Source organism: Myotis brandtii, unplaced genomic scaffold (assembly GCF_000412655.1).
Source record: "Myotis brandtii unplaced genomic scaffold, ASM41265v1 scaffold165, whole genome shotgun sequence".
Classification (NCBI taxonomy): domain Eukaryota; kingdom Metazoa; phylum Chordata; class Mammalia; order Chiroptera; family Vespertilionidae; genus Myotis; species Myotis brandtii.
Window position 1 is genome coordinate 3898811 of NW_005356042.1, and position 13750 is coordinate 3912560.

Genomic DNA, 13750 nt, shown 5'->3' on the forward strand with positions numbered 1-13750 from the left:
ACAGTCGGTATGTCAGGGTGCTGTGTGCTGGGGCAGAGTAGGTATGTCAGGGTGCTGTGTTCTGGGGCACAGTTGGTATGTCAGGGCGCTGTGTGCTGGGGCACAGTCGGTATGTCAGGGTGCTGTGTTCTGGGGTGCAGTCGGTATGTCGGGGTGCCGTGTGCACAGTGTGGAGTGCTGTGTGCCCTATGCTGGGAGGACCAGATGTGCTCCTATTGGGAAAACCACCAGAGTCTTTCATGGCCTGAGGCCTGGTTTGCTTGGCACTTCTGTCTGCCTCTCTCTCTCTTCCTCTCTCTCTCTCTCTCTCTCCAGCCACCACATTAGACACCTCAGGGCCTCTGCACAAGGTAGTTCCTCTACCTACAGGTGCTTTCCTTCCTCTTGCTATTTGCCAAGCCCGGCCTCTCTGAAGAGATGGCATTTGAGCAGAGACTTGAAGGAGGTGAGGGAAGGAGCTGAGTAGACATCTGGAGGAAGGCTCCTAAGAGGCAATGTAGCTTGTGCAAAGGGCCTGTGCAGATTGTGCCTGGCATTAGAAAACAGTGCAGTCTGCATATATGCAGACCCGAGGACACAGTCAATGGGGTGGTGAGGACCTGGGGGCGGGGAAGGACGGGAGCGGGCTGGAAGAGGTTAATGGGGGAGGAAAAGGAGGACCTATGTAATACTTTCAACAATAAAGATTAAAAGAAAAAAATGAAAAAAAACACACAACCAAAAACACAAATTCACTAGAGCAGCCATGGGCAAACTAAGGCCTGCGGGCCGGATCCGGCCCGTTTGAAATGAATAAAACTAAAAAAAAAAAAAAAAGACCATACCCTTTTATGTAATGATGTTTACTTTGAATTTATATTAGTTCACACAAACACTCCATCCATGCTTTTGTTCCGGCCCTCCGGTCCAGTTTAAGAACCCATTGTGGCCCTCGAGTCAAAAAGTTTGCCCATCCCTGCACTAGAGGCTAAGAGAGGAGGCCAGGCCTTGAGGTGGGGTGGGGGGCTTGGGCTTCTCGCTAAGGGAGGTGGGAGCCACGGAGGGATCCGAGCAGAGTGGGGCATCTTTGTCTCCACAGCCCACACTCTACCCTGGCCACGTTCCTTACTTTCCCTTTCCCGTCATTGTAATTTGTTTGTGTGGTTGTTTGTTCAGCCTTTGTCGCTGTCAGCGGGCAGACAGCTCGGGAGGAAAAGGCCACACCCCGCACACAAAGGACTCAGAAGGGTGAGGCTGCCCCAGCCCCCGCCCATGGTCTGCAGGGTCCCTGGTGCCAAAGTCAAGCCATTTCCTTCCCGGATGACTTCAGCCCCCAAAGACCCTAGCTGGGATGTCACTCAGCGCCCTCCCCAGATAGGAGTGACCTGTCAGGTGTCTGGACCCCCATCCCCCCAATCCTGGTACCTCCACCTGAATCTGGGAACTTTACTTCCAAGTGAAGCTAGAGACATGGAGACAATGGCCAAGGCGGGTGGAAAGGAAAGAAAGTGAGGAAGTGTCGAGCTCTGGACGCTGCGCTCTAAACTCTGTTCTCCACAGCATTTAAATGCCGGCAAGCGGATTAATAAGGTCTCGGTCACAGCAGCAGCAGTCTATATTTAATCTATCTGCAACGCCAGTTGGTCGGGCCGTGTGAATATTGATGGCCGGGCGGGATTGAGGACAGGCAGCATGGCACCGGCTTTATCTCTCGGGCGCAGGCGGCCGGGCCCTTATCAGGCCAGCCCGGCTGCTGCAGCTGCGTCTGCCAGGGCCCGCACCCGCCTCCCGCTGCCTGCTTTGTAATCAGAAGAGAAGAAGTTGCTGCCTTGATATTTCCATTTTTATCACTTTTATTTACTTCATTTTAATGTCTTTCAGGGAATATTTTCTTTGCACCAAGGCAAGGCAAGGCTGACGGTTGCTTACATCTTTCTGCCGCCCCTGCCCCTCAGCCAGGCTGGGACAGGGGAGAAGAGGTGAGGGGCTCCCGACCCACCTCTGCCCTCCTGGCCTTCTGTCTCTCCCTTCTCCCACTCCCAGCTGCCTCTCTCCTGTCTACATTTTGCTTCCCTCTTTTTGTGAATTCCTCCCCAAGTGATTCACACCCTCCAGATCCAAGACCCCCCACTTTGCCCATCTTCACCCTCACCCAGATCTTGGATTCCCAGCCCAGCCCTGATGGTGAGGGATTAATTACAAGGAGCCTTAACCCACAGCCCTGGAGGAGGATCCTGGGAGCCTGTTCCTGAGAGGAGCCTGTCACGGTTGAGGAACAGGTGAGTTCAAGCCTCTGTCCACCACCTCCTCCTCCTCGGATCTGGATCTGGGGGAGCCCTGATTATCTCCCTTTCCCGGATGAGGAAGCTGAGGTTCCGAGAGGTTATCAGTCACAGTCACTTTGCTCCGAGCTGGCAACTCGTGACAGAGAAAGGAATTGCAGCGAGGCCGGGCCTTCGGAGACGGTCTCCATCCGGCACAGGGCTGGTGCCGAGGGGGGCTCCGCCAACGTCCGCTCCCCTTGCCTGTGTCTCCTCCCTCATGTGTGAGGCTGGATGGTCATATCCCTGTTACTCAGTGAAGGGAGACAGCGTGTGCAGCAGCTCACTGTGAGGGCCCAGCCTCTCTGTGCCTGGTTGAGTGTCATCAACGCCCCTGCACTGGATTGAATAGTTTCCCCAAAAGATATGTCCATACCCCTGTTTGGAGAAAGGGTCTTTGGAGATTTGATGAAGTCAAGGATCTCGAGATGAGATCATCCTGGATTAGGATGGCCCCAAATCCAATGGCTCCGGTCTTTATCAGAGAAAAGAGAGATTTAGACACACAGTGGGAGGCGTGGGAGGACAAGGGCAGAGGCTGGAAGGATGCAGCCACAAGCCAAGGAACACTATGGGGCTACCGGGAGCTGGAAGAGCCTCTGGAGGGAGTGCAGCGCGTGCGCCTGGATTTCAGACTGCCCCCAGTGCTGGGAGGGGGTAGATTCCGTTGTTTTAAGCGTCCTGTCTGTGGTCACAGCAGTGCCAGGGCACCCCACCGTCCTCACCTGGCGGAGAGCCCCTGGAGGGATGGATGGCATCCTGACCCACTCCAAAGCCGCAGCGACGAGTCTAGAGCTGCTGCCGAAAAGGTGCTGGGTGACAGTCGCTGAACGAGCAAATGAAGCCAAGGGTAGGGATCAGTCCTGAGCACATGAGAGCGCTGGTGACGGGAACCCAGGCACAAAAGGTAGTTTGCTCCGGCAGCAAGTCCAGCCTGCCCTCATGCAGTGGCCCTGCCCAGCCACTTAGCGTCTCCACGTTTGTGGGGGTGGAACCGAATCGGCGGATGTGGAGACTCCTTGCATCTTCTTCATAAACAGTGTGACAACTAGACGCTGCCCCAGGAAGGGCTTGGGATGGAAATGGCTACCGTTTCTCTGAAAAGCAGAAAGCAGAGAGCCCGTGGGGAGGGCGGCCGTCTGCCAGTCTGCCATTTGGGACGTGTTATTTTCCAGATTTCATGCTGAAGAACAGAAAGGCTAGGCGCTGGTGGGATCGATGTGGTTTCTGTCACTGAATAGAGAAAGGTCAAGGCTGGAAATGATGCATCGCCTCATCACCAGGAGCCCCAGAGGTACTTGGCTGAGCCATTGTTCCCACCAGTCGCCTGAGGAGACCACACAGGGTGGGGTTACCCCCCTCTTCCAGGCCTGCCCATCACCAGGACCCGCCCCCATGCACTCCTGGACCAGGCAGGGGGGGAGTGTATGAGGGCCACTCTCTTGGGGCCTCAGGTGATTGCATCTGGGGGGAGGAATGGGATACTCAGAGCAAGAGAGAAGCACCTGGGCCTGGCTGGTGGCCTCAGTGGCTGAGCGTCGATCCATGAACCAGGAGGTCACGGTTCATTTCCTGCTCAGGGCACATGCCTGGGTTGCGGGCTTGATCCCCAGTAGGGGGTATGCAGAGGCAGCCGGTCAAGGATATATATATTTGAAAAAGAGAGAGAGAAAAACACCTGGGCTAGAGGGGAAGGACCCCCCCCCCCCCCCCACCCCGAACTCCCCTCCCGGAGGATAGGGGCGGGAAATGTTTGAGCCTAGGCCCAGGTGTCCCTGGGGGGAAGGGGGCCGTTTGGGGAGTTTTCCATCTAGGATGGCAGACAGGTGAAGGAGAGAGCAGGCAGGTTGAAAAGGATGAGTATTCCTGGGTTCACTCACTGGGGTCCCAGAGAGGCCGAAGTTGGAGGTCTGGGGGAGCTGTCCCAACCAGATTCCTCTTTCCTTCACATGTGGGTCCCACACCCAGCGGGCACTGGGTGGTGGAAGGACAGGTACAGCAGCCCAGAAACACAGGCTCAGAGCTGCGGGGGAGGGAGGCCGGGGGAGGGAGGGGAGCTGGAAAAGGCTTGAGGAAGCTAAAGGATGTCCCGGTCACACAGGGCCGTGACAACACAGCCGGAACAGGCCTCTCATAGCCCAGCAAGAGTGTCGAGGGGCCACGACAGCCTCCAGGACTGCACGGCCACCCCATTGGTGTTTCCTTGGTGTTTCCTTGCAACCAGCACAGATGAGACACTGTCATCACCCGATTGTGCAGCCAGAAACACCAAGGCCAAGATGGAAGATGCCCACCTGTCAGGACAGGCAGAGCCACAGGGCCAGCCTCGGCCTCCGGGGAAAGGCCAGGGCTCCCCTACGGTTAGAGGCGGTTAGGCCACCAAATGAAAAGCCCTCATTAACTAATAAAAAGTGCTTGCACTCCCTTGTCACATCATTAGTGGGAGCCAGGACTTTAATGAGCTCTGTCCAAACTGCAAGGGGCCTCAATCACAGCTCCACCCAGAGGCCAGGGAGGGCAACTCACAGCTTCACCCACCTGCCTCAGCCTCCTTCCTCCCCCTCCCCCATGAGCACCCCTCACCAGATGGGGAGCAGAAACCTGGGGGGCTTCTCCCTCTCTCCCAGCCGGGGTACAGACTCCATCCCTGGCCAATCTGCTGCGATTTGGGGCTTTTTGCTCTTCTAGCTAAACTTAAACCTGCCTGATCTTCCCTGGAGCCTTCCCACTACACCCCTTCCCACCTAGCCCTCCCCTCCCCCCCTCCCACGTGCCCTTCACCCCAACCCCATGGATGGCCCTTTCCTTCCCTCCTCAACCTGTTTGACCCAAGGGGCCTCCCTGGCTAACTAACACCCTTAGACTCTCCCCTCTCTGCCCCTCACTCGCAGAACCAGACCATACTTCCAGACCTTTCCAACTCCTTTCTCCCTGGCCTGCTAGGGAAACAACCCCAGCCTTCCGGCCCAGTCCTCCCCCGATCCAGCCTCCTGTCGCAGTCTCTGCCTGCAGTGATCGGGCCCCAGTGATTCCACCTGCAAATACCTCCTGGGTCAACCCAGAAGCTCCATCTCTGGGGCCTGAGTCCAAACCAGGCTCCCATGACCACTCACCTGGTTCACCCAAATGCCTTCTGGCTCCAGAGCTGTGAGAGAAGACATTTCTGTTGTCTTAAGCTGCCCAGTTTATGGTCCTTTGTTACAGCAACCCCAGGACACTCATCCAGTGGGCAAGAGAGCCCAGGCCCAGGCTGCTGAACACCCTTCTTCACATGGGGCGTGGCCACTGGGACATGATGAGGAAGGCCCAGGGCTGGGCTGGGGCGGGGGGCGGGGAAGAGAGAGGGGAGCAATGCCCACACTGTCACTCACAGAGGCGCAGACAGCTCGTAGGAAAGGAGGTCTCCTTAACAACACGCTGAGCTGCAATGACTGGTGTCCATGTGGGAATGCAGCCCCCGCCTGAGCCTGGCACCATCGGAAGGAGGCTCATGCAAACGGGGCAGAGGCCGATTTGTCAGCGCGAACAGCACTCGGCCTCTGGAAGGAAACAGGAGAAAAACCTACCAGCCACGATTCCTTAGTTAGGACACGAAAAGCACTCACTGTGGGAGAAAAACAGGACATCGCATCCATCAAAGGTAAAGCCACCTGCTTTACTTTACTCGTCAAAGACACCATTAAGAAAACAGAAAAGCAAGCCAAGGGGGAAATAAGCATAGGACACATACAGCAGAACCTGCACTGACAATTTATAAAGAACTCTTACAGCTCAATAATAAAAATACAAACAACCCAGGAAAAAGTGGCCCGAACACCAAGACACTTCCGTAAAGGAAAACATACAAATGACCTATAAGTTCATACACTACTCATCAGGGAATTGCCAATTAAAACACTAATGGGCTATTACTGCACACTTACTAGAAAGACCAAAATTAAATTTTTTAAAAAATTAACTATATCAGACATTGGTGAGGATGTGGAGCTACTTGAACTCTCCTGTGTGCTGGTGGGAATGTAAAATTAGGACAACCACTTGAGAAAAGTTTGGAAATTTCTTACAAAAGTAAAGAAACCTGTGATATAACCAGCAACGTTATTCACAGGAGTATATCTGAAAGAAAATAAAATGCACAGGTACAAGTATTCATAGCAGCCCTGCTCATTCATAACAGTAAAAACTGGAAACAACTTACAGTGTGTCAACAGCCTCTGTGTTCAAACGCTGAGACACTGCTCAGCAACAGAGAATGAACTGGTGACACAGTGCCGACGCCTCTCTAAAAACGCCGATGCTCCCAGTGTACACCAGATGATTCTGTTCACGAAAAGCTCCAAAAATGATTAACGTGATCTCATAATGATAGAAATCAGACCGGTGATTGAATGGGGGCTGATTTTAAGAAGGTTTGAAGTGACGGAGATGTCCTTTATCTTGACTAGAGAAATGTGTGCTTTTGACTGTATATAAATTGCACTGAAATAAAGTTGATTTTAACAAGTGTTAGTGCAACGAGGCAACATACTGCTTGGTGTATGCGTTAGTTTTGCCCTGGTAACAAACAGCCCCCTGAGCTTTGTGGCTTCCAACCACACACTTCTCCCTCACCTTATGTGTAGGCAGCAGCAGGTTGGCTGTGGCTCTTCTCTTTCCGGGTCACAGAACCAGCCTCACGGTGACATTCACTTCTCACATAAAGGAAAAACAGTGAGCTGGTGGTGGAAACCCTTGGAAACCCCCGGAGCTGCTGCTCAGATGTGGCAAACATCAGTCCCTCCACATCCCACGGGCCAAAATGCCATGTGGCCACGCCTGACATTAACAAGACAGGATGAGTCCCCTTCCCCAGAGATGGCAGGGGTCCTTGGAGTCACGGGCAGGAATGAGCTGCAGTCCTGTCTGGGGAAGGCCAGGGAGCAGTCATTAGAGATGCCATCAAAGGCCTCCCAGGACTCTGAGCTGGGGCTGGGAGGCCGTGAGGGGGACGTAGGCAGTCCAGTAGAGGGCAGGTCCCTAGAGCTGAGAGAAGGTGCCACTGGGTTGGCCTCACTGAGCTCTACACGCCCCAGCCTTCGCTGGGCACATGGCACATTTTAACTCCCAGATTCTCACACAGCCCCACAGGGTGGGCGCTACCTGGAGGATCTAGAAGCATAGACAGATCACAGGACCTGCCCAAAGGTGTGCAGTGAGCAGAAAGGCTGCCGTGAGGCCGGGTAGCCTGGCATCAAGGTTCATGCTCCATCTTGGGATATGGACAGCAGGGGTGAGGCTGGGGCTACCCCTGGGGTTGGCACGCCATGTTGTCAGCCTCCTCCTCTGCCAGGAACATGCTGGGATGCACCAGGCCACATGAGAGTCAGCCCCGGCTTGCCCAGCCCAAAGCCAGTGAAGCGAGCTGGCAGGCCGGCCAGCTGTGAGCCAGGGACACGGCTTCCCATCTGTCTACTCTCCCAGGTGGCATCTATTTTTAGAGCCAAGGCGTCAGAGCTGTGGGGTAGGTTCGGGCTCTGCAGGTGGGGAGCCCGCCCCGCGGGAGTTCAGCTGGGGCCAATGGCTGAGAGGCCAGCCGGCTAGAGAGGGTGCGCTGCCAGGCCCTGCTGCCCCCTCCTCCTGAGCCCCTGTCCACATTCCCTGGCCTTTCTTCTTCTTTTTTCTCTGACAACACCTTTGCCACCTGGCCGTCAGGACACCAGGCTCTCCCCACAGCCTCTCTGCTGACCCCAAATCTTTGGGAAGTCCAGGACCCGGTCCCTGGGTCTCTTCCCTCACATTTGCACCTACTTCCTCTGTGGCTTAGATTCCACCTTCCCCCGGCAACTCCCACCCTTACGCCCAGGACCAGAGCAGCTCTGAGCTTGCTGCGGGGCCATCTCACGACAGGTGACAGGCGTCTCCAACTGAACAGGCAGGTGAGCTCCTGATCCTACCCCCTCCCAGCCCATCTCAGCTGGGCATCCCCCCTCCCACCACCTCCATGTTGCTCTAACCACTCAGGTCCCACTCCCATCTGTCAGCGCTACCGTAACCAACCCAGAATCAGCGTCTCCCCTCTCTGGCACCACAGGGTCCAGGCCACATCAGCTCTGGTGGGATTCTCCCCATGCCTGCCTCTCTTTCCTCGTCCCAGTTTGACCAGTCTATGGCTCCACCCTGGTGACAGCCTCACCCTTGCAAGGCCCTGTGGCCCAACATGACCTCTGACTCCCCTACAGTCCCCCCGCCCCCAACACCAGCCATTCTGGCCGCTGGTGTGAACACCAAACTACCTACTGCCCAGGTCCTTTGTGCCTTCTGCCTGGTCCACTTCCTCCCACACCTTCACGTCCACTCCTTGGGGAATCATCCCAGCCAAGCCCCCTGCTCCTCCTTCACCCCTGCCCCCACCCTCTTCTTGGCTGCAATTTCCCCCATGAGTCTATCACCCACTGGCTGAGTATACCGGTAGATCCCACTTGCTTGTTTTATTTATTTTCTGTCTCCCATAGTGGGGATTTGTGTCCATTTTGCTGATGTGGTGTCCCCACTGCCTAGAACAGCACCTGATACACTGTAGGTGCTCAATGAACATTTATCGAGTTGGTTCCTCACAGTTATGCAGACTTGGGTGGGCGAGATGTGCATGGAAGACCATTCCTGAATGGGAGTGGGGTCAAGAACAGCTCCTGATACACCGTAGGTGCTCAATGAACATTTATCCAGTTAGTTCCTCACAGTTTGCAGACTTGGGTGGGGGAGACGTGCATGGAAGACCATTCCTGAATGGGAGTGGGGTCAGGTGCTCAGCAGGTGTGCCCTGTGCAGGAGAAGAGACCTGGATGGAAGCAGCAAGACCTTCCACCTCCCAGAGGACCAGGCAGGTCCCCTAAGATGGTGCCTCCCCTCAGATTTCCACACCTTCCTCTCCTGACTCAGACAGTAATAAAGACAGACCCCAGCCCATCCCTGTGGGGGCACCTGGCTGCCGAGGGAGGCGGGCCCAGAAAGGAGCTGTGGAGTTTGGCTGACAGGTACTGGGAAGGCTGGGGGCCAGGCAGGATCGGACCCTGCGGCTGCAGGCTGGAGGGAAGTGGGACGACAGAGTTGATCAATGTAGACGCAGTTCTGTGAGACCCTGGCAAGGACTCCAGCAGGCAGTCAGTGTTCCTCCAGCCAGGACAGTGCTGGGAAGAGGGGAGAGAGAGAAGCTGGCCCAAATGCAGAAGTGTCGGACCTGATGTGTGGAGGGTGCAGAAAAGCAAAACAGACAGCGAGGGAGGGCAGATGGAGCCGAGGACACTCCGCGTGCGGTGACAAAGAAGGCACAGGTAAGGGGCACCAGAACCAGGAGAAGCTCGGTGACAGCTGTTCTCCATGGGCCAGCTGGCTGCAGGAGCTGGTGCCCAAAAATAGTCTCGCCTGATAGCCATAGAGACTGTTGAAGCCAAAATAAGAGAGGGCAGGTGGGCAGCGGACTGTCAGGAGCCAGGTGGAGTGATGATGCAATGGGTGCAGGGCGGAATGGCAGGTGGGACTCAGCTGCAGAGAGCTGTGGAGGTTAACAGAACAGGGTGCCCACCAGGTGTTGCTAATCCATGAGACCAGGGTGCTGAGAGCAACCACCTTCCTCCTCTGCCCAATTTTCAAAGCTGAGCCAGTTTTCAGATCCAGAAGCCACTGACAGGAAGGCCCTGCAGGCCTTTCCAAAGGCCTTCACCGAGTGTCGTCATTGAAGAAAGGGAGCGACAGTCTGAGGGTCACTGGGAACAGGGTCCCAAGCACCACCTGTCCCCTGTGAAAGTGAGGACCTGCGGGGGCTGGTGGTCATCTCCCTGGCACTGAATGTGTAATTGGGTCAACACACTTGGGAGGTCTGAGCCCTTACATTGGTTCCTAGTGGGGCAGGCCAAGTGGAAGTCTAAATTTTAAGCCCAATGCCCCACAAGACAGTAACTCAGAGACAATACCACCTTTGAGAAATGGCAGAGAATCGTGTCAACACTCAAAGACTGCGAATGCAGGGGTGGCCTTGTCTTACCCCCATTTAACACACTAGTCTGAACCCTATAAAAGCCAGATTGTCAATCCTATATAATAAAGAGGTAATATGCAAATTAACCCACATGCTCTCACAAGATGGCTGCCTATGACCAGGCCGGCATGGATGAACAAGCAGGCTGTGTGGGGTGACCAGGCCAGCAGGGGGGTTAGTGAGGGACAACCAAACGACTGAACAGCAGGCTGCGTGGGGCGACTAGGCCGGCACGGGGGGCAGTTAAGGGCGACCAGGCCGGCAGAGGGGGGTAGTTGGAAGTGACCAGGCCAGCAGGGAGGGGGCTATTGGGGGTAACCTGGGGCAGTTAAGGGCAACCAGGCTGGCAGCGGGGGGCAGTTAGGGGTGATCAGGCCAGCACGCAGAGGCAGTGAGGGGCTATCAGGCTGGCTGGTGGGGACAGTTAGGGGCGACCAGGTAGGCAGGCAGGTGAGTGATTAGGAGTCAGCGGTCCAGGATTGTGAGAGGGATGTGCAACTGCCGGTTTAGGCCCAATCCTCAGGATCCGGCCTAAACCAGCAGTCAGACATCCCCCAAGGGGTCCCAGTTGGAGAGGGTGCAGGCTGGGCTGAGAGGACCCCCCCCCATGCACATATTTTGTGCACTGGACCTCTAGTGTCCTGCACACATTTAAACACATGGCCCAAGTTGTAGAAAATTTTCCAGCTGTGGCACCTTTGCTGGATAACATAGGTGCAGCTCCCATCTGACAAGAGCAACCACTCACCTGGCAAATGAGGATTCTTTTCATTCTCATCAGTAAGGAGGGTCTGCAGGTGTGGACAGCAGTGTGCATCTCAGGACTGCCCTAGGGCCATGGGAAATCTCCAGCCCACTGTCTATTTCATCTGGATACCCAGCAGAACATCACAGTGGTCCATAGAGCAATGACACTAGGCTAACTGGACCAGATAAGCAAGAAGCACATTGGAGGCCTGGGTAAGATTCATGCACCCCAGAGGGGGAAAATCATGTAAAGACAAGGGTGCACCATATCCGTGAAAAATTAAGGCCAAGTTGTCTGAGGTGTGCCAGTGTCCCCTCCAGAGTAAAGAGCACATAATTGCATCTTGCACATCTCACCACTCTGAAGGGTTTGGTCAGGCACAGGGGCTATGGAGGCAGCATACTTCAGAATAGTGCTATAGTGCTGGGACCAAGTTCCAGGGACATTAATGCTGCCAGCTTTGAGGGGCCCAGGCAGGTAAGGGCTCAGCAGCAGGTCCAGGCTGTGTTATAAGCACTGACCATCTAGACTGGCATGTCTTACAGCCCAGGGGCATCTGTGGTGAGAAGAGCTATTGTGTGGCATTCATGGCAGATTCCAACAGGAGAATCGAAATGCAGACCCCTAGGTTCTGGAGCAAGGGCATGCCCTCTGCAGCAGAGAACTATACCCTCTCAAAACGAAGCTCCGACATGCTGCCAGGTCTTGCAAAGACAGAACAACTGACCAGGTGTAGCAAGTGACAATGCAGCCAGAGCTTCTGTGTCTGCTCCACCGCGTCCTAAGTCCAGCAGCCATCCATCATCAGATGGGAGTGGTACAACTGGTGTGTGTACCCCCACAGAATCCTCTAGCACCCCTCTCTCAATGCACATGTATGGCTACATGGGGGGCTGTTAGATCAGCTGACAGGGGAGGTTCTCAGATGGGTCATTCCAGTGTGTTGCTGTTAGGTGACAGTGGCCAGCTGCTGCTCTACACTAGGGAGTCAGTCACCTTCAAAGACAGTGGTGAACAGAATCCTCTCAGGTCAGGGCTCTGAATGTGTGCACTTCATCATCCACTCAGGGTGGAGAGAGGACTGACTCAAGGTGAGAGTAAGCATGAACTCGTGGGCCTGGCCTAGTCATGGGCCTTGAAGGAGAAAGATTGGAGATTGGGGACAAGGAGGTCTAGGGTGAGATATGTTGATGGACATATGGGAGGGGATATTAAATTTGAGATTCTGTTCCCTTGTCTATAATGTGTCCTTTTTCTTTGTCTACTTTCATGATTTTTTTTAGCTTTCAGCACTTTGACTATGATGTGTCTATGTCTTGTTTTCTCTCTATTTGTTCTGTCTGAGGTTCACTGAACTTCTTGGGTCTGTAAATTGATGCTTTTCGCAAAATTTAGGGAAGTTTTGACTGTTATTTATTTAAATATTTTATGCCCAATTTCTCTCTCCTTTTCATTCTGAGATTTCAATTATGTATTAGAGAGTTTTATATTGATCTATAGATCATGAGGCTCTGTTCCCTTTTTTCAGTGTTTCTTTAAAATCATGATTCTTTAAGAGAGATGATTTCTATTGCTCTTCCTTCAAGTTCATGAATCTTTCCCCCTATGGTTTCTAATCACATGTTAATCTCATCTAGAGAATTTTTAAATTTCAGATATGTACTTTTTAGTTCTAGAATTTCTATGGTTTCCTTTTTAGTTTTTATTTCTCTGCTGAGAAACCCCATTACTCACTCATTATGAACATCTTTTTATAAAAAAAAAGTATTTTAACACATTTTTAATAGTTGCTTTGAAGTCTTTATTTACTAAGTCTAATAGCTGAGTCAGATGAGTGTCTTCTACTACCACTAACGGATTTTTCTATTGACCTCAGGTAAGTTTTGCTGTTTCTTCACATGTCTAGTGATTTTGTTAATGCATATTGAGTATTGGGTGTAGTGCATTGCAGAGACTTTGGACTCTATTTCTTCCTTTAAAGAGTATTGATCCCCACATCCATCTTTTCCTGCCTTCCCTGGTTTTAATTGAGTAATAGGATTTCTTTTATTTCCTCTCCTAGCATATCTACTATACTTTTTAAGAATTTTAGTAGCTCTGGCCAGTGTGGCTAAGTTGATTGAGCATCGTCCTATGCATCAAAGGGTTGTGGGTTCAATTCCCAGTTAGGGCAAATACCCAGGGTTGCTGGTCAGGGCACATGTGGGAGGCAATCGATTGATGTCTCTCTCTCACACTGATGTTTCTCTCTCTCACTCTTTCTCTCTCCCTCCCTCCCTCTTTCTAAAATCAATAAAAACATATCCTCAGGTGAGGATTTTAAAAAAATTAGTAGGCCTGGTCAGTGTGGCTCAGTGGTTGGGCATTGACCCATAAACCAGGAGGTCATGGTTTGATTCCCGATCGAGACATAAGCCCAGGTTGCAAGCTCAGTCCCCTGTAGGGGGCATGCAGGGGGCAGCCAATCAATGATTCTCTCTCATCATTGATGTTTCTGTCCATCTCTTCCTCTCTCTAAAATCAATAAAAACAAAAATGTAGTAGTTCTAGAGTTTACGATATACATTTTAAATGAACCTAAACCACCTTAAAATAACATTATACTGCTTCATGTGTGTTGCAATTACCTCACGTATGTGAGTATTCCAAATTTCTCCCTCTCTTCCCTAGTGACATTGCTGTGACTTA

General features: G+C 53.1%; 1 long non-coding RNA gene across 4 annotated transcripts; it reads left to right on the top strand.

Moving 5' to 3' along the window:
• Nucleotides 1–962: 962 nt before the first annotated feature.
• Nucleotides 963–6811, top strand: LOC102239365. Of its 4 annotated transcripts, XR_001361331.1 has the most exons (6): nucleotides 963–1227; nucleotides 1861–1958; nucleotides 2136–2258; nucleotides 2998–3207; nucleotides 3476–3594; nucleotides 4402–6811. It is a non-coding gene; the product is annotated as an uncharacterized LOC102239365 (long non-coding RNA). The 4 variants fall into 4 exon arrangements; XR_001361332.1 differs by lacking the exon at nucleotides 963–1227 and having other exon boundaries at nucleotides 1238–1958; nucleotides 2095–2258; XR_001361330.1 differs by lacking the exon at nucleotides 963–1227 and having other exon boundaries at nucleotides 1238–1958.
• Nucleotides 6812–13750: the final 6939 nt, after the last annotated feature.